At 40.9% G+C, this 24,599-nt stretch overlaps 1 protein-coding gene across 6 annotated transcripts in view; it reads right to left on the bottom strand.

The window, feature by feature from the left end:
* Positions 1-22,677, bottom strand: part of FAM234A (family with sequence similarity 234 member A) — a 48,170-nt gene extending 25,493 nt beyond the window's left edge. For all 6 annotated transcript variants that reach the window (XR_010323580.1, XM_064295259.1, XM_003417801.4 and 3 more), the window contains exon 1: positions 22,594-22,677. The gene's annotated coding sequence lies outside the window, so the exon portion shown is untranslated. The remainder of the gene's footprint in view (positions 1-22,593) is intronic.
* Positions 22,678-24,599: the final 1,922 nt, after the last annotated feature.

Here is a 24,599-nt window from a genome sequence, read left to right as displayed (position 1 = left end):
ATTGTTGCCTCTGCAGATCCCATAAATAACAGAAATGCAGATCCTGCTTTGTGGAATAATTTTTCTTCTAATGATATAAATAATTGGATTATAAGAAGGGCAAGTGATTGTCAACATCACAGAGGACCATTTGAAAATTTCTGGATGGTAAACAAACAAGGTTCTACAGCCAGAATATATTTCTAGAGTGCAAAGCTAATGGTGAAAATTATAAGAGGAAGCGGCTACTGTGTTCTCCATCAGCCAGTTCTGTTTTGTTTGCAAACTATTCAGTCCTAAATCATTTAATTCTTGATTTGCTACAGATGGATTTAGAGATTGGTGCAACTTGAATATGACTGATAAAAATGAAAACCGTTCAATTCAGAGATTGTATGTTGTCATACTTACACAGAAGACACAGCTTTGGCTTAACTCATGAATTGGAAACACAAATTAATGAAGAACGTAAGTACTGGAAAGCCATTTTGCAATGTGTTGTCGGGTCATTATAACAATTGCTAAACATGAACTATCTTTTCGAGGAAGAAATGAAGTGTTTGGATCCCCACAGAATGGAAATTTTGAGGGTTTTACTTGAGCTTTCGTTCAGATTGATCCATTTTTAGCAGATCACAACTCCAGACACAGGAAAGGACAACCCATTGTATGTGCCTAAAACAACATGTGAAGAATTAACAAACTTAGTAAGTGATAAAGTTTGATCAACTATTGTCTTAGTTATCTAGTGCTGCTATAACAAAAATACTACAAGTGGATAGCTTTAACAAATATTTTGTCTTAGTTTAGGAAGCCAGAAGTCTGAATTCAGTGCATCAGCTCTGGGGGAAGGCTTTATCTCTGTCGGCTCTGGGGAAAGGTTCTTGTCATCAATCTTCCCAGCTTCTCAGAGCAGAGATCCCGGGTCCAAAAGACAAGCTCCACTCCTGGCTCTTCTTTCTTGGTGGTATGAGGACCCTCCTCTGCTCATTTCTTTTATATCTCAAAAGAGATTGACTCAAGATACAATCAAATCCTGTAGATTGTGTCCTGCTCATTAACATAACTGCTTGTAATCCTGCCTTATTAACACTAGAGAGGTTAGGATTTACAACACATAGGATAATTAAGTCCTAGCCAAGTTTACACCCATTTTTGAGGGATGCAATTCAATCTATAACAACTATTGTCAGTGAAAGAAATATAGCTCAGTATTTTAGTTTGTCTGTAGATTCCACCCCCGATCTTTCACATACAGATCAACTAAGTACTGTTTTAAGACACATATCTCCAATAGATGGAAAACCTGTTGAGCAATTTATCACATTTGCTAGCTTAAAAAGTCATGCCAGTGAAGCAAGTACTTCGCCATTTATGTGAAGTTTTTAAAACTGATTTTTTGAACTGCAGAGACCAGTCCTACGACAATGCTGCCAATAGGTCAGGGTGTTATAAAGGCATGTAAGCAAAAATTTTAGAATGCCATGAACACGCCATTTTCATACCATGTACTGCACATTCATGTAATCTTGTGGGGCACAGCACAGAAGATTGTTTTCCAGAAGCAGTTGTTTTTTTTCCTACTGTTCAACTACTCTACACATTTTTTTGCTGCCTCTGCTCAACGGTACGCGGTTCTTAAAACATATTTAGGCAATGATCAAGTAAAAAATGTCTAATACACATTGGGAAGCACACGTTGTAGCACAAATGCAATCCTGGAATCATACACTGAGATTCCAGAACTCACAGAAAATGCTGGTGAAGACTATACATAAAAAGGAGATACCAAAAGATAAGCTGGAAACGTTTTAAAAAATACAAGCACTGTTGTTGTTGTTGTTAGGTACCATTGAGTTGGCTTCGACTCATAGTGACCTTATGCACAACAGAACAAAACACCACCCAGTCCTGGGCCATCCTCACAATAGTTGTTATGCTTGAGCCCACTATTGCAGCCAACGTGTCAATCCATCTTGTTGAGGGTCTTCCTCTCTCTTGTTGATCTGCTACTTTACCAAGCATGATACCCTTCTCTAGGGACTGGGCCCACCTGATAACATGTCCAAAGTATGTGAGACAAAGTCTTACCATCCTTGTTTCTAAGGAGGATTCTAGATGTACTTCCAAGACAGATTTGTTTGTTGTTCTGGTAGTCCATGGTGTACTCAATATTCTTCACCAACAACATAATTCAAAGGCATCAATTCTTTTTCTTCCTTATTCACTGCCCAGCTTCTGCATGCATATAAAGCCAGTGAAAACATCATGTGCACCTTAGTTCTTAAAGTGACATCTTCGCTTTTTAAAAATTAAAGAGCTCTTCTGCAGCAGATTTGCCCAATGCAATGAATCATTGGATTTCTTGACTGCAGTTCTCATGGGCATTGATTGTGGATCCAAGTAAAATGAAAACCTTGACAACTTCAGTATTTTCTCTGTTTAGCATGATGATGCTTATTGGTCCAGTTGTGAGGATTTTTGTTTTTTTTACGTTGAGGTGTTATCTATACTGAAGGCTTAGCCTTCGATCTTCATCAGTGTTTCAACTCCTCTTCGCTTTCAGCAAGTAAGTTGTGTCAACTGCATACCGCAGGCTGTTAATGAGTCTTCCTTCAATCCCGATGCCCCATTCTTCTCCACATAGTCCAGCTTCTCAGATTATTTGCTCAGCATATAAACTGAATAAGTATGGTGGAATGATATAACTGTGACGCACACCTTTTCTGACATTAAACCACACAGTATCCCCTTGTTCTGTTTGAACAACTGCCTCTTGGTCTACATACAGGTTCCTCATGAGCAAAATTAAGTGTTCTGGAATTCCCATTCTTCACAATGTTATCCATAATTTGTTATGATTCACACAGTCGAGTGGCTTTGCATAGTCAATAAAACACAAGTAAACATATTTCTGGTATTCTTTACTTTCAACGAAGATCCATCTGACATCAGCAATGATATCCTCATTCCAAATCCTCTTTTGAATCTGGCTTCAATTTCTGGCAGTTCCCTGTCAATGTACTGCTGCAACCACTTTTGAAAGATCTTCAGCAAAATTTTACTTCTGTGTGACATTAATGATATTGTTCGATAATTTCCACATTCCGTTGGATCACCTTTCTTTGGAGTGGGCACAGAGATGGATCTCTTCCAGTTAGTTCGCCAGGTAGCTATCTTCCAGATTTCTTGGTACAGATGAGTGAGCACTTCTAGTGTTGCATCCATTCGTTGAAACACCTCATTTGGTCTTCTGTCAATTCCTGAAGGCTTATTTTTCTCCAATGCTTTCAATGCACCTTGGACTTCTTCCTTCAATACCATCAGTTCTTGATCATAAACTGCCTCCTGAAATGGTTGAATGCTGACCTTTTTTTGTTGTTGTTGTTGTTACATTGACTTTGTGTATTCCTTCCATATTCTTTTGATGCTTCCTGTGTTGTTTGCTATTATGCCCATAGAATTCTTCAATATTGCAACTTGAGGCTTGACATTTTTCTTCAGTTCTTTTAGCTTGAGAAACGCCGAGTGTGTTCTTCCCTTTTGGTTTTCTAAATTCAGGTCTCTGCACATCTAATTATTTTATTTTGTCTTCTCCAGCCACCCTTTGAAATCTTCTGTTCAGCTCTTTTACTTCATCATTTCTTCCACTCTCACTTTAGCTACTCTAAGTTCAAGAGCAAGTTTCAGAGTTTCTTTTGACATCCATTTTGGTCTTTTCTTTCTTTCCTGTCTTTCTAACGACCTCTTGCTTTCTTCATGTATGATGTCCTTGATGTCATTCCACAACTCGGCTGGTCATCAGACTTTAGTGTTCAATCCATCAAATCCATTCTTGAGATGGCCTCCAAATTCAGGTGGGATATACTCAAAGTCCTCCATGTGTCTGTCAGTTTGTCATGCTGTGGGGGCTTGCATGTTGCTGTGATGCTGAAAGCTATGCCACTGGTATTCAGATACCAGCAGGGTCACCCACGGTGGACAGATTTCAACTGAGCTTCCAAACTAAGACGGACTATGAAGGACCCGGCAGTCTACTTCTGAAAAGAGCCAGCCAGTGAAAACCTTATGAACAGCAGTGGAACACTGATATATTGCCAGAAAGTGAGCCCCCCAGGTTGGAAAGCACCCTAAAGACCACTGGGGAAGAGCTGCCTTCTCAAAGTAGAGTCGACCTTAAAGACATGGACTGAGTCAAGCTTTCGGGACCTCCACTTGCTGATGCGGCACTACTGAAAATGAGAAGAAACGGCTGCAAATATCCATTAATAATCGGAACAAGGAATGTAGAAAGTATGACCCTAAGAAAATTGGAAATCATCAAAAATGAAATGCATAAACATTGATATCCTAGGTATAAGTGAGCTGAAATGGACTGGTATTGGCCATGTTCTATTGGACAATCATATGGTCTACTATGCCGGGAAGGACAACTTGAAGAGGAATGGTGTTGCATTCATTGTCAAAAAGAACATTTCAAGATGCATACCCAAGTACAACACTGTCAGTGAGTGATAGGATAATATTCATACGCCTACAAAGAAGACCAGTTAATATGACTATTATTCAAATTTACGCACCAACCACTAAGGCCAAAGATGAAGAAATTAAAGATTTTTACAAGCTTCTGCAGTATGAAATTGATTGAACACACAATCAGGATGCATTGATAATTACTGGTGATTGGAATGCAAAAGTTGGAAACAAAGAAGGACTGGTAGTTGGAAAATAGGCCTTGATGACGGAGATCATGTGATAGAATTTTGCAAGACCAACGACTTCTTGACTGCAAATACCTTTTTTCACCAACATAAACAGCGACCATACACACGAACGTCGCCAGATGGAATACACAGGAATCAAACTGACTACATCTGTGAAAAGAGACAATGGAAAAGCTTAATATCATTAGACAGAACAAAGCCAGGGGCCAACTGCGGAACAGACCATCAATTGCTCATATGCAAGTTTAAGTTGAAAATGAAGAAAATTAGAACAAGTCCACGAGAGCCAAAGTATGACCCTGAGTATATCCCACCTGAATTTGGAGACCATCTTAAGAACAGGTTTGACGCGTTGAATACTAATGATCAAAGACCAGACTAGTTGTGGAATGACATCAAGGACATCATACATGAAGAAAGAGGTCATTAAAAAGACAGGAAGGAAGGAAAAGACCAAAATGGATGTCAGAAGAGACTCTGAACTTTGCAATTGAATGTACAGTAGCTAAAGCAAAAGGAATAAATGATGAAGTAAAAGAGCTGAACATAAGATTTCAAAGGGCAGCTCGAGAAGACAAAGTAAAATATTATAATGACATGTGCAACGAGCTGGAGATAGAAAACCAAAAGGGAAGAACATGCTCGGCATTTCTCAAGCTGAAAGAACTGAAGATAAAATTCAAGCCTCGAGTTGCAATAGTGAAGGATCCTATGGGGAAAACATTGAACAACACAGGAAGCATCAAAAGAAGACAGAAAGAATACACAAAGAATTGGTAACATTCAGCCATTTCAAGAGATAGCATATGATCAAGAACCAATGGTACTGAAAGAAGTCCAAGCTGGACTGAAGGCATTGGTGATAAACAAGGCTCTAGGAATTGATGGAATAAAATTGAGATATTTCAACAAACAGATGCAGCGCTGGAGGCGCTCACTCGTCTGTGCCAAGAAATTTGGAAGACAGCTACTTGGCCAACCAACTGGAAGAGATCCATGCTTATGCCTATTTCCAAAAAAGGGGATCCAAAAGAATGTGGAAATTATCAAACAATACCATTAATATCTCATGCAAGTAAAATTTTGCTGAAGATCTTTCAAAAATGGTGGCAGCAGTATATCAACAGGGAACTGCCAGAAATTCAGGCCAGATTCAGAAGAGGATGTGGAACCAGGAATATCATTGCTAATGTCAGATGGATTCTGGCTGAAAGCAGAGATTACCAGAAAAATGTTTACCTGTGTTTTATTGACTATGCGAAGGCATTTGATGTGTGGATCATAACAAATTATGGATAACATTGTAAAGAATGGAAATTCCAGAACACTTAATTGTGCTCACGAGGAATGTGTACATAGGTAAAGAGGCAATCATTTGAACTGAACAAAGGGATACTGCGTGGTTTAAAGTCAGGAAAGGTATGCTTCAGGGTTGTATTCTTTCACCATATTTATTCAATCTGTATGCTGAGCAAGTAATCCGAGAAGCTGGACTATATGAAGAAGAATGGGGCATAAAGGCTGGTGGAAGACTCATTAACAACCTGCGTTATGCAGATAACACAACCTTGCTTGCTGAAAGTGACCACAGCCTTCAGTACGTACTGCACCTCAAAATAAAAATTCTTATAACTTGACCAATAAGCAACATCATGATAAACAGAGAAAAAGCTGAAGTTGCCAAGGATTTCGTTTTACTTGGATCCACAACGAACACCCATGGAAGCAGCAGACAAGAAATCAAAAGATGCATTGCATTGGGCAAATCTGCTGCAAAAGAGCTCTTTAAAATGATGAAGATAAAAGCTGCCATCTTGAAAACAAAGGTGTGCCTGACCCAAGACATGGTCTTTTCAATCACATCATACGCATATGAAAGCTGGACAATGAATAAGGAAGACAGAAGAAGAACTGATGCCTTTGAATTGTGGTGTTTCAAAGAATATTGAATATAACATGGACTGCCAAAAGAACGAACAAATCTGTCTTGGAAGAAGTACAACCAGAATGCTCCTTAGAAGCAAGGGCAGCAAGACTACATCTTACATACTTAGGACAAGTCATCAGGAGAGATCAGTCCCTAGAGAAGGACATCATGCTTTGCAAAGTACAGGGTCAATGAGAAACAGGAAGACCCTCAATGCGATTGACTGACACAGTGCCTGCAACAATGGGTTCAAGCATAACGATTGTGGGCAGGGTGTAGGACCAGGCAGTGTTTCGTTCTGTTGCACACAGGGTCGCTAAGAGTCAGAACTGACTCGACAGCACTTAACAACACCATATTCAAGGTCGTGAGCTGATTTTAATTTTCTTCAGCTTCAACTTGAACTACATATGAGCAATTGATGGTCTGTTCCACAGTCAGCCCCTGGTCTTGTTCTGACTGATGATTTTGAGCTTGTCATTGTCTCTTTCCACAGATGTAGTCAATTTGATTTCTATGTATTCCATCTGGTGAGGTCCACATATATAGCAGCCATTTATGTTGTTGAAAAAAGGTATTTGCAATGAAGAAGTCATTTTTGCAAAATTCTACCTATTCAATCTGTATGCTGAGCAAATAATTTGAGAAGTTGGACTTTATGAAGAAGAACTGGGCATCAAGATTGGAGGAAGACACATAAACAACCTGTATTATGCAGATGACACAATCTTGCTTGCTGAAAATGAAGAGGACTTGAAGCCCTTACTGATGAAGATTAAAGACCACAGCCTTCAGTATGAATTACACCTCAACATAAAGAAAACAAAAATCCTCAACTGGACCAATAACCAACATCATGATAAATGGAGAAAAGACTGAAGTCAAGGTTTTCATTTTACTTGGATCCACAATCAACACCCATGGAAGCAGTAGTCAAGAAATCAAAAGACGCATTGCATTGGGCAAATCTGCTGCAAAAGACAACTTTAAAGTGTTCAAAAGCAAAGATGTCACTTTGAAGACTAAGGTGCACCTGACCCAAGCCATGGTATCTTCAATCACCTCATATGCATGTGAAAGCTGGACGATGAATAAAGAAGATAGAAGAATTGATGCCTTTGAATTGTGGTGTTGGTGAAGAATATTGAATATACCGTGGACTGCCAAAAGAAAAAACAAATCTGTCATGGAAGAAGTACAACCAGAAAGCTCCTTAGAAGCAAGGATGGAGAGACTATGTCTTACACACTTTGGACATGTTATCAAGAGGGATCAGTCCCTGGAGAAGGATATCATGCTTGATAAAGTAGAGGGTCAACGAAAAAGAGAAAGACCCTCAATGAGATGGACTGACATAGTGGCTGCAACAATGCGCTCAAGCATAACAATGATTGTGAGGATGGTGAAGGAGCGGGCAGTGTTTTGTTTAGTGGTACATAGTGAATGAGTCAGAACTGACTTGATGGCACCTAACAACAACTACTTTACCAAGCATGATGTACTTCTTCAGGGACCGACCCCTCCTGATAACATGTCCAAAGTATGTGAGACATAGCCTCACCATCCTTGCTTCTCAGGAGCATTCTGGTTGTACTTCTTCCAAGACAGGTTTGTCCATTCTTTTCACAGTCCACGGTAAACTCAACATTGTTTGCCAACACCATAATTCAAAGGTGTCAATTCTTCTTTGGTCTTCCTTATTCATCATCCAACTTTTGCATGCATATGAGGTGACCGGAAACACCATGGCTTGGGACAGGCGCAACTTAGTTTTCAAGGAAACATCTTTGCTTTTCAACACTCTAAAGAGGTCTTTTGCAGCAGATTTTCCCAGTGCAACACATCTTTTGATTTCTTGACTGCTGCTGTTGTTTGTGGATCCAACTGAAATGAAATCCTTGACAATTTCAATATTTTCTCCCTTTATCATGATGTTGCTAATTGGTCCAGTTGTGAGGATTTTTGTTTTCTTTACAATGGGGAAGGGTCTTTCTTGTAGGCCTATGGATATTATCCTATCATTGACAGTATGATACTTCAGGACAGATCTTGAAATGTTCTTTTTGATGATGAATGCAATGCCATTCCTCTTTAATTTTTCATTACTGGCATGGTAGATCATATGACTGTCCAATTCAAAATGGCCAATACCAGTCCGTTTCAGCTTACTAATGCCTAGGATATCAATGTTTATGCATTTCATTTTTAATGACTTCTTTTAATTTTCCTAGATTCACACTTCATATATTCCATGTTTCCATTATTAATGAATGTTTGCAGCTGTTTCTTCTCATTTTGAGTCATATCACATCAGCAAATGAAGGTACTGAAAGCTTGACTCCATCTACGTCATTAAGGTCGACTCTACTTTAAAGAGGTAGCTCTCCCTAGTCGTATTCTGAGTGCCTTCCAACCTGAGGGGCTCATCTTCTGGCACTCTATCAGGAAATGTTCTGGTGCCATTCATAAGGTTTTCACTGGTTAATTTTTTCAGAAGTAGACTGCCAGGTCCTTCTTCCTAGTCTGACTTAGTCTGGAAGCTCAGCTGAAACCTGTCCACCATGGGTGACCCTGCTGGTATTTGAAATTGGGTGGTGTAGCTTCCAGCATCAGAGCAACACGCAAGCCACCACAGTACTACAATCTCACATGTTGGCTATGTGGAATAATATATTGCAGCATTTTCATCGGACTAATCAAGCTTTCCAAGATTCAGAAATAAATGTAAAGACATGTACAGATCTCTACCCATCACTAACTGGGTGTTCACGTACTTTAAGAGAAGCTTTTGAAAACACAACAAAATAAATACTGCCAAATACTGATTATCAAGCAGTTCACCACTGCAGAAGTGTTAGAAAGAAACAAGTGACGGGAGTGCTCCAGAAATATCACTGAGTGACAGAGATCAATTTCGCATAACCACACACTACACCATCATTCACACACTTAAACCTTCCATGAAAAGAGTGGCGAATAGATTTTCCTTCTTAAGCAATGTGGATATACCTGAAGAACAATGCATGAAGGCATCCATGAAATTAGTGCAGGCTCACCCCGATGACTTAAATACAAATCTTTATGGAGAAGTGTGACAATTTCATTCTTACATGAGAACTAATTTTACAGATTCGGGAAAGACAAATTTTACTCATGTAAGCATATATGATTCCATAACAGAAGTTAAAATACAATGCCCATATTATGGATTGAATTGTGTCCTCCCAAAATGTATGTCAACTTGGCTAGGCCATGATTCCCAATATTGTGTTATTTTCCACCATTTTGTGATCTGATGTGATTTTCCTATGTTATAAATCCTACCTTTATGATATTAATGAGGTAGGATTACAGGCAATTATATTAACAAGGCAGGACTTAATCAATCTACAAGATTAGGCTGTATTTTAGTCAATCTCTTTCAAGATATAAAAGAGAGAAGCAAGCAGAGACACATGGGGACCTCATACCACCAAGAAAAAAGAGCCAGGAGAACAGTAGGTCCTTTGGACCTGGGGTCCCTGTGCTGAGAAACTCCTCCACTGGGGAAGATTGATGACAAGGACCTTCCCCCAGAGCTAACAGACAGAAAGCCTTCCCCTGGAGCTGGCATCCTGAATTTGGACTTCTAGCCTCCTAGACTGTGAAGGAATAGATTTCTCTTCATTAAAACCAAAATCATCCACCTGTAGTATTTCTATTATAGCAGCACTAGATAACTAAGATGGCACATTTCCCAATGTTGAAAAAGTTTTATGCATATTCCTAACTTTAATGATCACAAACTGCAAAGAGAACCTCATTTTTGTCCCTAAAGACACTCAAAAACCCTCAGCATACAACAGTGATTCAAGAAAGACTCGATTCATTATCCTTATTATGTATGGAAGTAGATATTGTTTGGGAGATTAATTGTGATGAAATCATTGAAGAATTTGTAAGAGCAAAGAACAGAAAAAAATTTGTTTTTAATTATAACAAGTTAGAGCTGAATCAAAAAAATCAAATGCATTGCCATTATCAAGTTGATTCTGAGTCATAGTGATCCTACAGGACAGAGTTGAACTGCTCCACAGGTTTCTAAGGAGTGGCTGGTGGATTTGAGTTGCTGACCTTTTGGTTAGCAGCCATAGCTCTTAACCACTATGCCACCAGGGCTCCCTTAGAGATCAAAGGTCTATCTAAAAATAGAATATGGCAATTTGTTGTAATATTTGTTTTCTGCTCATTAAATTTTCTTTGATGACATTTTTTCATTGTTCATTTATAATTATAACATTTATTTAGAAATTGAAGTATGACATTTAAAGAAAAATTGGTGAAAGTCAATTTTTTGTTGTGGGAAATCAACAGAATTTTACATTGGTTGAAACAACTAAGTTCGCTGACTTATTTTCTTTGTTAGAGAATTTGTGGAATATTCTTTTTGCAGAAAAGGTGGTATATAGTAAAAATCTTTGCACCCTGCATCCACTAAAAATTTTATAATTCAGTTCATTTCATTCCACTGAAATGGCATATGACACTTTCAATCACTAATATTATAGTCACATTTAAAAAGTTACATCACGGATAGCTAAGACACACACACACATACATGTACACACATGTATATATAAAATTCACATATCCCATTTGTATGAATAGTAAACAGTGGAGGGGACACCACAGATTATTAATATATAGGGCCTTTGGATGTCTTAATGTAGCCCTGGGCACACAACAACAACAAGTTAGCAGAATTCTATGTGAGAAGTCTGGAGAACATACATCCTAGGGAACTATTAACATTTGTTGTTTGTCAACATCAAATAAATTTGATGTCAAATTTCCTTAAAAGGAAAACAAAACTTCAGTTTGTATACGTATATATGAAATTAAACAAACATTTTCCAGACACTGGAAGGAAAATTCCAAGAATTAAGAACGTTTTAACCTGCAGTGCCGTGATTTACTTAATATGGCCCTTCTAGCCATAGTCTTTGTATCTCCCACCAAACGATTGACTGGGAGTATGCAAATGAGGTACCTGTGGCCCACCAAGGGGATTGGACAGCTTGCTAATAATGTAAATAAGGTTCATGGCCCCCTTGTGGGGGTGGGATCATGCAAATAGGGTGTATGAAGCCCTGTGAGGGGATTGGTCAGTTTTGGCATCCCATTAGGCTTAAAATGAGTCCTCCCAGAGGTGGAAGGGGGACCTCACCACCATCAAGAAAGAAGATCCAGGAGTACAGTACGTCCTTTGTATACAGAATCCCTGCACTGAGAAGCTCCTGGAACCAGGAAACTGAGAGAGAGAGCTGTAACATCGAGCCAGTGTGGCGATTCATGGAGTAAGAGAGAGTGCATTTGGGCATGAGGCTTTCTGGTGGAATGGGATGCCCCCAGGCACTTGAGAGAGCTAGGTTTGCCAACCAACTGGCAGGAGACAGCAAGCTGAGCATAGCTCCTTTGGGCCAAGGCTTCCTGGAGGAGCGAGGTGCCTTATTGTCGGAGTTAAAAGAGCTTTGTAACACTTGCCAGAGCAGAACAGAGGCCAGGCTAAGGGGCCGAGGGCCAGGGAGAAGCCTGCCTGCACCATGGCTGAGAAGAGGCTATCTTGATCAAAGAACTGTATCCTGAGCATTCCTAAACCTGAATTGTAACCTGTTACTTCCCTAATAAACCCCATAACGGTTAGTATGGTCTGTGAGTTCTGTGTGGCCATTGCAATGAATTATGGAACCCAGCAGAGAAGCAGAGTGTGCTGTACGAGGGATGGTTAGTGTCAGAATTGGTGAAAAAAGTTGGAGGGAGGAGGTATGTCTGACCTCCACCTCATAGGAATCAGCCTTGGGCTATTGATCTTGGTTCTCCTTCACCTTTGTGAAGTCAGAGGAAGTCAGATGATTCCGCCATGCCATTTTTATATAACCTAAAATAAAAGCTGTTAAAATGTATCAGATAAAGAAAAAATACTTAGTGTCATAGGCTGGGTTCTCTAGAGAAGCATAATCAGTAAAAGCATATAAATATGTATAGAGAGAGATTTATATCAAGGAAGTGACTCAAGCGATTGTAGAGGATGGAATGTCCCAAGTCAGAGTAGAGGCTTCTCCTGATTCATGTAACTGCAGGGGCTGGCAAACCCAAGATTGGCAGGTCAGAGAACAAGGCTCTTGTTCACAGGTTGCAAAGGATGATGAATCCCGAGATTAGCAGGCAAGACTGCGGGTAAGCTGCTAGCTCAAGTCCCAAGACCCTGAGGTCAGACGAACCGGAGCCAGCTGCAGGATCCAGAGAAAGCAAAAGCCCATGAGCTTTGCCAGAACGACCACTTATATTTGATGCAGGCCACACTCCCAAGGAAACTCCCTTTCAGCTGACTGGCTACTCCCAGCAGATTCCATCATGGAGATGATCATATTATATAAAATCTCATTATGGAAGTGATCCCAACATGATACGACTGCCAAACTACATCATAACTGCCAAACCATTGAGAATCATGGCCCAGCCAAATTGACACACAACCTTAACCATCACACTAAGGAAAAAAGCATGAGGTTAAGAGATTTATATTTTTACCTCACCCAATGTTCTTTGCGATCACCTCTAACAAGATGGTCGCCTTCAGGATAGAATATGGAAATTGAGTCACAGACTTTTCAGTCACTGACTGGCATTTTCTCTCATTAATTCTGAGCTTCTGAGACAACTATAAAATCTATTTTTTTCATTTAATATTATGGAAAACAAAAGAAATACAGAGAAATATAAGGGATCAGAAAGAAAATGTATCAGTATGACACATATTAAGGTAAAAGACATGACTATAGGATGACCTGAATGGAGGTAAATACATAAACTATAACACCTGTGGGCTAAATAAGTATATGCTCTTTCAGACCCATTATTTCCCTGGCTCTAAGGAACTCTCGAGAAACCAGACACTTGGCTATTGGTCTGCTCAAGGCCACAGCAGCTGCCACACCTAGCCTCCTAGGGATACACAGGCTATCACTTCCAGCCAGGTTGGAAACTCTGATTATGGGATAGAACAATAAAACCTAGAAATGGTTCACACAGCTCATTAACATTTAAAGGGCTAAAACAACAGTCTATGCAGAAAGCAAAAAACGATGGCTTTCTTTTCTCCAAGTGTTTTTCCACTAAGAACTGTTTACTGAGTCAGAGACGACAGAAGATAGAAACATAAGTCTCACTCTAATAGTTTTTTTTAACAGATAAAGAAAGCATAAAACCTGTAGCAAGGGCAGAAGGAAAACTGCCAGCACAAATAATTGACAATTCCAGAGATACTTTGAAGGTAGGGGGTCTAATTTTTTAAACAGCTACTTTTTTTAAATTTAGAAAATGTAACATAAAATTTGCCATTTTAACCATTTTTAAGTTTATAACTCAAGTGGCATTAATTACATTCACCATGTTGCACAACCATCACCACTATGCTTTTCCAAAACTTTTTCGTCACCCCAGACAGAAACTCTGTACCCATTAAACAACGACTTCTCCTTTCCCCTTCTTCCCAACCCCAGGTAACCTCTAATTTGTTTTCTGTCTCTATGAATTTGCCTATTTTAGGTGTTTCATATAAATGGAATCTTATGTGACTGGCTTATTTCACTTGGCACAATCTTTTCAAGGTTCATTCATGTTATAACATATATTAGAATTTTATTCCTGCTCATAGTTGAACATCCCATTGCACATATATACCAAATTTTGTTTATCCATTTATCTGTTAGTTGCTATTGACACTTGGGTTGTCCACCTTTTGGCTATTATGAATGCTGCTGCAATGAACATTAGTTTACAAGTATCTTTTTGAGTCCCTGCATGGAATTGCTGGGTCATTTGTTAACTTTATGTTTAATTTTTTGAGGAACTGCTAAACTGTTAAAATGCAAAAATTTGATTAGAACTATTTTCTTGGAGAAAAGATAATTTCAGAGCTCTTTAGTAAGAAATGTTCCCCAATTTTTAAATTTTGAATTTCATAAAATTCTTGAAAGGAAATTTTCAGACAATGGTGGCCTTGACGAAGAGCTGAGACTTTCGAAATTAAATACTTATCCTAACAGGTACTTTGCCTACTTTAAAAATTAATTTAAACTAAGTAAGAATTTTGTTTAGTCTTAACTGCACGTCTTTAAGTCATAACTTTGGTTTTATAAGAGATCTCTATCAAGGATGTGGGTATACACAGTTTGATCTCTGTGACAAAATAATGACAAGGTCCACTTTCTGTTTGTCCAGAAATTTCTACTATGACCAATGGAATGCTTATCAACACTCAGAGAAGACTACCTACTTCTTGCATTACTTGACCTCGCTAGAATAATTTTACCAAGTAGACATTTTTAAAATCAACGTTATTTGCAAATTAAAATAAATAGATAAATAAAACAAGAAAAATATACTTGCAAATTAAAAAGAGAGAGAGAAAATACATTTAAATAACGGGGAAGAGGGAGGGTTGGAGAAAATAGCTGATATTGAGATTTTAATGGAGAAAAATTTAGGGACTAATTAGGGAAAAGTTCTGATCATAGACTAACATCTACCTTCACCAATTAGTAATAAAAACTGAAAGGATTTTGTTAGTGGTTTAAAAAAATAATAAGATCACCTGGACACACTCTACGGCTAGATATTAATAAGATAAAAAGTTATTCTTAAAGGTCTGGGTGAGAGAAGGTAGAGTTGATTTATTCGGGTTATTATAGATTTCTTTGACCTGGAAAACTTTTTTTTTTTTTTAATTGTGCTTTAAGTGAAAGTTTACAAATGAAACCAGTCTCATACAAAAACTTATACACACCTTCCTGTGTACTCCTAGCTGTTCTCCGCTTAATGAGACAGCATGCTCCTCTTCTCCACCCTGTATTCCCCACATCCATTCAACCAGCTGCTGTCCCCCTCTGCCTTCTTATCTTCACTCCTCTCCAGTACTGTTTTCTGTATTATCATCCAGTCCAATACCTGTCTGAAGAGTTGGCTTTGGGAGTGGTCATCTGGGGAACTCTTGCCCCACATTTACACTCCATTGGATTACTTTTCCAAAAGATAGGAAATATCTAGAACAGAACACTGCATCTTGTCACGTATTCATTGGACATTCGTGGTCTTTTATCTGTGAATTACCTGCTGATGGCCACTTAGCCACTGCCCAGCTTGTACGAGGACCTGACAAGTATTGGATATTAACCTTCAACACTTCACACATGCTGGTCCTTCTGCGTGAATGCTGCATCCCTATTAGCCCTCCTAGTCTCAGCTAGGACAACATTAAACTTTAGTAAAGGTTTGTGACCTTGCTGACCCATGTGAGCTATCTTCCATCCCAGAGAACTCATGGTAGGCATTCAACAAATAATACCAAAATGGTTGAAAAAGAATTTGATGGAGCCTGTCCTGGGACAAGAAGATGAAAAAGATAACTTGCAATCATTCTCTTCCCTCCAGGGCCTGTATTTTAGTACAGATTTCATAATCCATAATCCCTAATGAATCTTACAGAAAGTGTGCTCATGTGCTTGTTCCTAAAGCTGACCGTGATACATACAGATAATTTAAGAATGCCACTGCAAACGGTACTCCATGTATTTTGATAGCAGTTCAACATGAGTTATTTGAAAGAGACACTCACAATAACCAACTAGGATTTTTCAGCTGAAAAAGCAATGTCAGACAATGACTGTAAGAGTGTTCAGTTGTTTACAGCTGAACAGCTATTTCCTCTTTTCACCAAGCAAACAATCTCGTGACAAAGAATAGGCCCTTAGTCATTTTTCAAATGAGAACAAAGTTTAAGGTCATGGTTCCCTCATAAAGGTAAAAGTCTCACAGCATATGTAGTCAGCACTCACAAACCTCAACACAGTCCTTTTCTTTACACAACTGAAAACATTTAAAGTAACTGAGGATGGCTCACAGTATCTCCTAAAAATAAGTTAAGAATGAATGCCTGCATTTCAAACAAGCAGCTGTTACATAGGATGAGTATTATAAGCTGGTTCCTGAAATAACGTGAATTCTAAGGCAGATTTTACTTCCCTTGACTCCACTACAAATCAGTGCCTTTCACTTCTTGTGGGGGTGGGTGTAGAAGGAAAGCAAAAGCTCTTAAAAAGATACAGTGTAACTCTTAATTGATCACTTTTGATCAACCCAATGAGGTAAGTAGACCCACCTCCAGCTTATTTTTTAACATTATTTGTTTTTAAAACCTTTTATTAGGTAAATATTTAAATATTCACAAAAGTAGAGAACACTAGCCCACATACACCCATCCGAGATTGTACAATTACCATCATACAGCCAATCTTTTTTCATCTATAAGGCAACACACTTCTCCCCAACGCTCCAATTATTTGAAACTTGATCTTACAAAACTGTTTCCCTAATAGCTGGTTATTTGGCTAGGAGTCAGCAATTTTTTTCCCCACACCATATCTGGATAACCTAAGCTCCGTGAAGGATTTTACAAAGTGTTAAGAGTGGGGAAAAAATTCACCACCAAGTTTGTGGGTTTTATAAAGACCAATTTTCAGTGAGATATACAATACATTTTGAAACATCCAACAAGTCTACAGATTCTAACTTCTCTATCTCTTCAATGTATCCCTTCCTTTCAATTGCCACTGCTGTAGGTCATTTTCTTAGAACGTCTCCCCTGGATTTCTGCAGCCCTTTTGAATCTTTCCTCCTAGATACTGCAAGAAGCATCTTTCTGATCACGTCATCTCTTGTTTAAAATCCTTGAACGACTCCTCATAACTCTGATAACAAAGACTGAACCCCTTAGTTTACTTTCAGGTCTTTTCACCACCTAGCTCCTGCCTACCTCTCTAGTGTCATCTCTCCCCAAACCCCACACCCAATATTTGTTTCAGTCATGGTTCCCCCAGAGTCACACTGCACACACAGTCCTTCTGTTCTTCATCTAGTAACACCTACTGTGCCTTTAAAGCCTACTCCAGCCTGACTTCCACTGAGATGCTTTCCCTGACACCTCAGGCTTCTCTAGTGTGTCCCTCACATTGCTCTGTACTCACCGAGTCACTGGAGAGACCTCCCCCAGACTATGAGCAACTTGAGGGCATACACTTGCTTTTCCTGTCTTTGTTTTCCCAGGACAAAGCATACTGACTGCTCGACATAAAACATTCACAAATTTACATGTCTGAATATATGACTAATTTTTGTTATTCTCTGCTCATAAACTTTTCTCAGAAGAGTAATTTATTAATGCATTTATTAACCAATATTTAATTACTTCGAAATCCACAGCTTGCAGAAGCAATTTTTAAAAATCTGATTAGAAACAGATGGCATAAATCAAATATAGGGGTCATGTTGACTACTTGACATCCATTTCTCTCTCTCTAGTAACAGCACCTTGATTTTCCTTGGAAAAATCCACTTACCCCCATGCTCAATGTCCAAGCTGCACTGAAGGCACTGGTGAAAAAACAAAGGCTCCAGGAATTGACGGAATACGAATTGAGACGTTTCAACAAATGCATGCAGAGCTGGAAGTGCTCACTCATCCATGCGAAGAAATTTGGAAGACAGCTACCTGGCCAACCAACTGGAAGAGATCCAGATTTATGCCTATTCCCAAGAAAGGTGATCCAACCGAATGAGGAAATTATGAAACAATATCATCAATATCACACATAAGTAAAATTTTGCTGAAGATCATTCAAAAGTGGCTGAAGCACTGTATCAACAGGGAACTGCCAGAAATTCAAGCCAGATTTAGAGGAGGACATGGAACGTGGGATATCATTACTGATGTCAGACGGATCCTGGCTAAAAGCAGACTACCAGGAAGATATTTACCTGTGTTTTATTGACTATGCAAAGGCATTTGACTGTGTGGAACGTAACAAATTATGGACAACATTGAGAAGAATGCGAATTCCAGAACACTTAATTGTGCTCATGAGGAACCTGTACATGGATCAAGAGGCATTCGTTCGAACAGGACAAGGGGATACCGTGTGGTTTTAAATCAGGAAAGATGTGCGTCAGGGTTGTATTCGTCCACCGTACTTATTCAATCTGTATGCTGAGCAAATAATCTGAAAAGCTGGACTATAAGAAGAACATGGCATCAGGATTGGAGGAAGACTCATTAACAACCTGCTTTACGCAGGTAACACAACCTTGCTTGCTGAAAGTGAAGAGGACTTGGCTATACAACCTTGTGAAAGACCTTGATCCATAATCATCCAGCTAAGCCACTCCTGAATTCTTAACCCACAGAAACCGTGAGACAATGTTTGGCTGTTTTATTCCACTAAATTTTATGTTAATTTGTTATACAACAGGAGATAACTAACACAAGTAGGTAGGATGGAGGCAGAAACCTGAGAAAGAAATGAACAGACGGAAGCAAGACAGAGAGAAGGTATGCGAGAAGGTGAGGGACTAATAAGACTATCCCCACCATCACCAAATCCTGATGGTCACTTTCGAGCTGTTGGCTCCAGCTATTCTGGGTCCCCTGTACTTTTCAGCTATAACAGCCAGTAAAATTCCTCCATAGCTTGATTTAGTTTAGTCGGTTCTTGAGACATGAGCCAAAAGCATCCCAATCAATGAAATAAGGACTCTAAAAACTGGTAAAATGTCCAAATACATATCCATGTGATGTCAGGGCCATTTCTATGATCTCAACCTTCCCTGTCTCCACTTTCTATTTAGTATGCCCCATATTTTGTTATTTATCTTGTTTAAAATCTGTATCCTTCAGTATAATTTAAGCTCTCTGAAAACAGGAATTTTGTCTGTTTGGTTTAGTGCTACGTCCTCAGCTCATGTGGAACCTGTACATAGACCAAGAGGCAGTCATTCTAACAGAATAAGGGATACTACATGGCTTAAAATCAGGAAAGGTGTGCATCAGGGTTGTATCCTTTCGCCATATTTATCCAATCTGTATGCTGAGCAAATAATCCGAGATGCTGGACAATAAGAAGAGCGTGTTATCAGGATTACAGGAAGACTCACGCAGATGGTACAACCTTGCTTGCTGAAACCAAAGAGGACTTGAAGCACTTATTGATGAAGACCAAAGACTGCAGCCTCAGTATGGATTACACCTCAACATAAAGAAAACAAAAATCCTCACACCTGGACCAATAACCAACATGATGATAAACGGAGAGAACACTGAAGTTGTTAAGGATTTCATTTTACTTGGATCCATAATCAATGCCCATGGAAGCATACTGCATTGGGCAAACGTGCTCCAAAAGACCTCTTTAAAATGTTAAAAAGAAAAGTTGTCACTTTGAGAACTAAGGTGTGCCTGACCAAAGCCATGGTATTTTCAATCACCTCATATGCATGCGAAAGCTGGACAATGAAAAAAGAACAACAAACAAATCTGTCTTAGAAGAATGGCCAGAATACTCCTTAGAAGGTCAAGGATACATACTTTGGACCAGTCCCTGGAGAAGAAAGAGGAAGACCCTCGATGTGATAGACTGACACAGTGGCTGCAGCAATGGGTTCAAACATAGCAATGATTATGAGGATGGCATAGGACTGAGCAGTGTTTTGTTCTGCTGTAGACAGGGTCCCTATGAGTAGGAACCAACTGGATGGCATCTAACAAGAACTTGTCCTCAGCACTTAGAATCATGCCTGGCAACCAGAAGATACTCAGAAAATATTTGTTGAGTTACTCTTAGCTACTTTAACTGTACATTTACTGTGAAACCACAATAAAACAAGTGATGCAATGTGGTGATGGCATTAGAGACATTAGCAGCCAGTATGTGGAGATGAGGAACACATCACATAAGCTACCTGAAATCACAGGGTTTCTTGGAGAACCCACAAGTAACTGAAATTGCCTTTCCTGATTAGTTATCAGTCTGCTCAAGGGCAAACTCTCTCCTTATAGTTTTCAGTTAACCTATGGGGGGCTGGAAACTTCCACAGACAGACTGTACTTTTTTCCGTTTTAAAATCTGCTTTGTTTTGTTCAGTAAGACAAGCTATAAGTGAGTGACCTCTCCTGTAAATAAGGAAAAGTCAGGTGAGCTCTGAGGAAAGGTCTCTGGGTTATTCTCTCCTTGTCTTCCAGATTTGTTTACAGTGTTCTAATAAGAAAACATGAATATCTAACCCATGGGAGAGTCACTTTTGAGTTAGACTTCTCACTAACATTGTTTTATTTATTTATTTTTAATTATTCAACAACCAATATAGATAGCATTTACCCTCAAGAGCATAATGAGTAGCTTATCCATCCTGCAGCCAAAATGGGATGGAAAGTCTCCTGTTGTTGTTAGGTGCCATGGAGCCAATTTTCAATTCATAGTGACCCCATGTGACAGAGTAAATTTGGCCCATAGGGTTTTCTAGGCTGTAATCTTTACAGAAGCAGATCACCAGGTTTTTCTCCCACAGAGCTGCTGGGTGGATTTTGGTTAGTAGCCACGCATTTAATCATTGCACCACCAGGGCTCCTTGGGAAGTTTTCTACTGGGAGTTAAATCCTTTATCTGGGGACAACTGGGACTAGAACTGATCCCAGGCTGCTGGAATGGGGAAAGTCAGAGACAAAAGAGACTCCCTAGGAGCTGGTGCTGGAAAGGCCAGTGAAGCCGGCTGGCTTTGGGCTCCTGCAGCAGCCTTTCTACCCATACCACTGCAGGGACATGGCAGGGTAGGTGGGTGAGGACATGGGCAGTGGCCAGGGAACCTTAAAAAGAAGACAACCCAGGTCTGTGAATATCTGGGGTCATGCAGGGTCTGGGGTCACTGGAGTCTGTGAGGAGCCAGGGTCACCATGGTCAGGGTTTACGAGACGGTGGGGTCAGCCCAGATCTCGGGTAATCAAGGGGCTGGAGTCATCTGTGGAATGGGATCACTGGTGGGCTAGAGTTACCCAGGATTTGGGGTCACCGATGCCAGGGTCTGTGAAGATCCAGGGCCACCCAGGGGTTGGAGTCTGTAAGAAGCCGGGATCACTCAGGGGTTGGGGATCTGAGAGGATCTGGGGTAATTTGAGGGTTGGGATCTATGATAGGTAGGGTCTGTGAGGAGCTGGGTTCACTTGGGACTCAAGGACTCTGAGAGGCTAGGTTCACTGAGAGGCTGGAGCCATCTGGGGACTAGAGTCATTTGGGATCTGGGGTTACTAGCCTGAGTCTGTGAGGACCTGTGGTTACTGGGGATTGGGGTCTGTGAGAAGTGGGGGTCACTTGAGGGTCAGGGTCTGCGAAGAGCCGGGGTCTTCTGTGACTGGGGTGTGTAACAAGGCAGAGTCATCCCAGGGCTAGGTTCACCAAAGGACTAGGGTCATCCAAGGGCTGGAGTCAACCAGGACGTGGGTTCACCAATGCCAAGGTGTGTGAGGATCCGGGGTGACTCAGGGGTTAAGATCTGTGAGAAGCTGGGGTCTCTGAGGACAAGAGGTGGCTCTGGGTCTGGGGTCACCAAAGAACCTGTACCGACTGGGGGTCAGGGTCCCTTGGGGCTCAGGGTCTGTAGAGACCAGGGTCTGTGAGGAGGTGGAGGGTTGCCTGGGTTCTGGAGTCACAGAGGGACCAGGGTCATCCAGGATCTGGGGTCACCGAGGCTAGGGGAGCTAGGGCCACCAGGGGGCCAGGGTCACAGGCGGCTAGGGTCCGTGAGGAGCCGGGGTCACCGGGGTCACCAGAGGCCTGGGTCTGTGAGGAACTGGGGTCACCAGAGGCCGGAGTCTGTGAGGAATCGGGGTCACTGGGGACCAGGGTATGTGAGGAGCCGGCATCAACGGAGGCAGTGGCCTGTAAGGAGCCGGCGTCACCGGCGACCGCAGTCTATGAGAGACCGGAGTGTGTGAGGAGGGAGGTTACCATGGGGAAATGTTGGGGAACCAGAAGCGGTGCCCCCAGAGGGGCGAGCCCCGGGGCGTGCACGCGCGCGGACTACGAGGCCTCGCTCACTCACCTGCCACCGAGCCCTCGCACCCTCCCGGCTGCCAGCGCCACCAGCCGCGCTCTGTAGGCCCCGCTCCCTTACGTCACTTCCGAGGGATGCGGCGGGTGGAAAGAGGTGCGCCGGGTAGGCTCCACCCTGTTTCGGCTCAGCCCCCGCCCCGCGGCCCAGCCAAGGTTGCTATGCAGCGCGGAAGGTGGACACGCCCCTCGCCTGGTATAGGCTGTGCAACACTGAGCCGCCGTTGCGCGCAGAGCGGCCCACGTTATCTTGTCCTTCCGCCAGCAAGCTAGTAGACCCGGGCTGCAAGGGTCCGGGCCTTTGCTCTGCCCGTCGCTCCGAGGTGTTAAAACTGGCAAAGACGTATGCTGTTATTAGGTGCTGTGGAGTCCAATCCGACTCATAGCAACCCCGTGTACAACAGAACGAACACTGTCCGGTCCTGTGCCATGTTCACAATTATTGCAATGTTTGAGGCCACCACTGTTGCAGCCAACTGTAGAAATCCATCTCCTCGAGAGTCTTCCTCTCCTTGGCTGACCCTCTCCTTCTTCAGGGACTGGTCCAAAGTACGTATTTTGACTTCTAAGGAGCATTCTGGCTGTACTTCTTCCAAGACAGATTTGTTCATTCTTCTGGCAATCCATGGTATATTCAATGTTTTCCGCCAACACCATAATTCAAAGGTATCTGTCTTCCTAATTCATTGTCCAGCTTTTGCATGCATATGAGGCAACTGAAAATACCATGGCTTGGGTGAGGCACAACTTAGTCCTCAAAGTGACAACTCTAATTTCCAACACTTTAAAGTGGTCTCTTAAGGCAGATTTGCCCAATGCAATACGCCGTTTGATTTCTTGACTGTTGCTTGCATGGGTGTTGATCATGGATCCAAGCAAAATTAAATCCTTGACAACTTCAATGTTTTCTCTGCTTTTCATGATGTTGGTTATTGGTCCAGGTGTGAGGATTTTTGTTTTCTTTATGTTGAGATTAATCCATATTGAAGGCTGTAGCCTTTGGTCTTCATCAGTAAGTGCTTCAAGTCCTCTTTGCTTTCAGCAAGCAAGGTTGTAAACTCGTTGCCATTGAGTCGATTCTGACTCATAACAACCCTATAGGACAGAGGAGAACTGCCCCATAGAGTTTCCAACGAGCGGCTGGTGGATTCGAACTGCCAACTTTTTGGTTAGCAGCCAAACTCTTAATCACTGTGCCACCAAGCCTCTGTAAGCAAGGTTGTATCATCTGCATATCACGGGTTGTTAATATTTCTCCAATCCTAATGCCGTATTCATCTTCATATATAGTCCAGTTTCTCGGATTATTTGCTCAGCATACAGATTGAATAAGTATGGTGAGAGAATACAACCCTGACACACACCTTGCCTGACTTTAAACCACGAATTATACCCTTGTTCTGTTTGAATGGCTACCTCTTGGTCTATATGTACAGGTTCCTCATCAGCACAGTTAAGTGTTCTGGAATTCCCATTCTTCACAATGTTATCTGTAATTTGTTATGACCCACACAGTCAAATGCCTTTGCATAGTCAATAAAACACAGGTAAACATCTTTCTGGTATTCTCTGCTTTCAGCCAAGATCCATCTGACATCAGCAATCATAGCCCTCCTTCCCTGACCTCTTCAGAATTCAGTTTGAATTTCCATCAGTTCCCTCTTGATGTGCTGCTGCAGCCTTTTTTTTTTTTTATAAATCAATTTCAGACTGCAGACCTTGGTAAAAATCTTCAATTTGTTCATTTTGGGCATTAGTGGTTGGGTGTAAATTTGAATAATAGTCGTATTAACTCGTCTTCCTTGTAAACATATGGATATTATCCTATCACTCACAGCATTGTACTTCAGGATGGATCTTGAAATGTTCTTTTTGACCATGAATGTGATGCCATTCCTTTTCAATTTGTCATTCCCGGCATAGTATACCATATGATTGTCAGAGTCAAAATGGCTAATACCAGTCCATTTCAGCTCACTAATTGCCTAAGATATTGAT

Source organism: Loxodonta africana, chromosome 12 (assembly GCF_030014295.1).
Source record: "Loxodonta africana isolate mLoxAfr1 chromosome 12, mLoxAfr1.hap2, whole genome shotgun sequence".
Classification (NCBI taxonomy): domain Eukaryota; kingdom Metazoa; phylum Chordata; class Mammalia; order Proboscidea; family Elephantidae; genus Loxodonta; species Loxodonta africana.
This window is presented reverse-complemented; position numbering and strand designations above follow the sequence as displayed.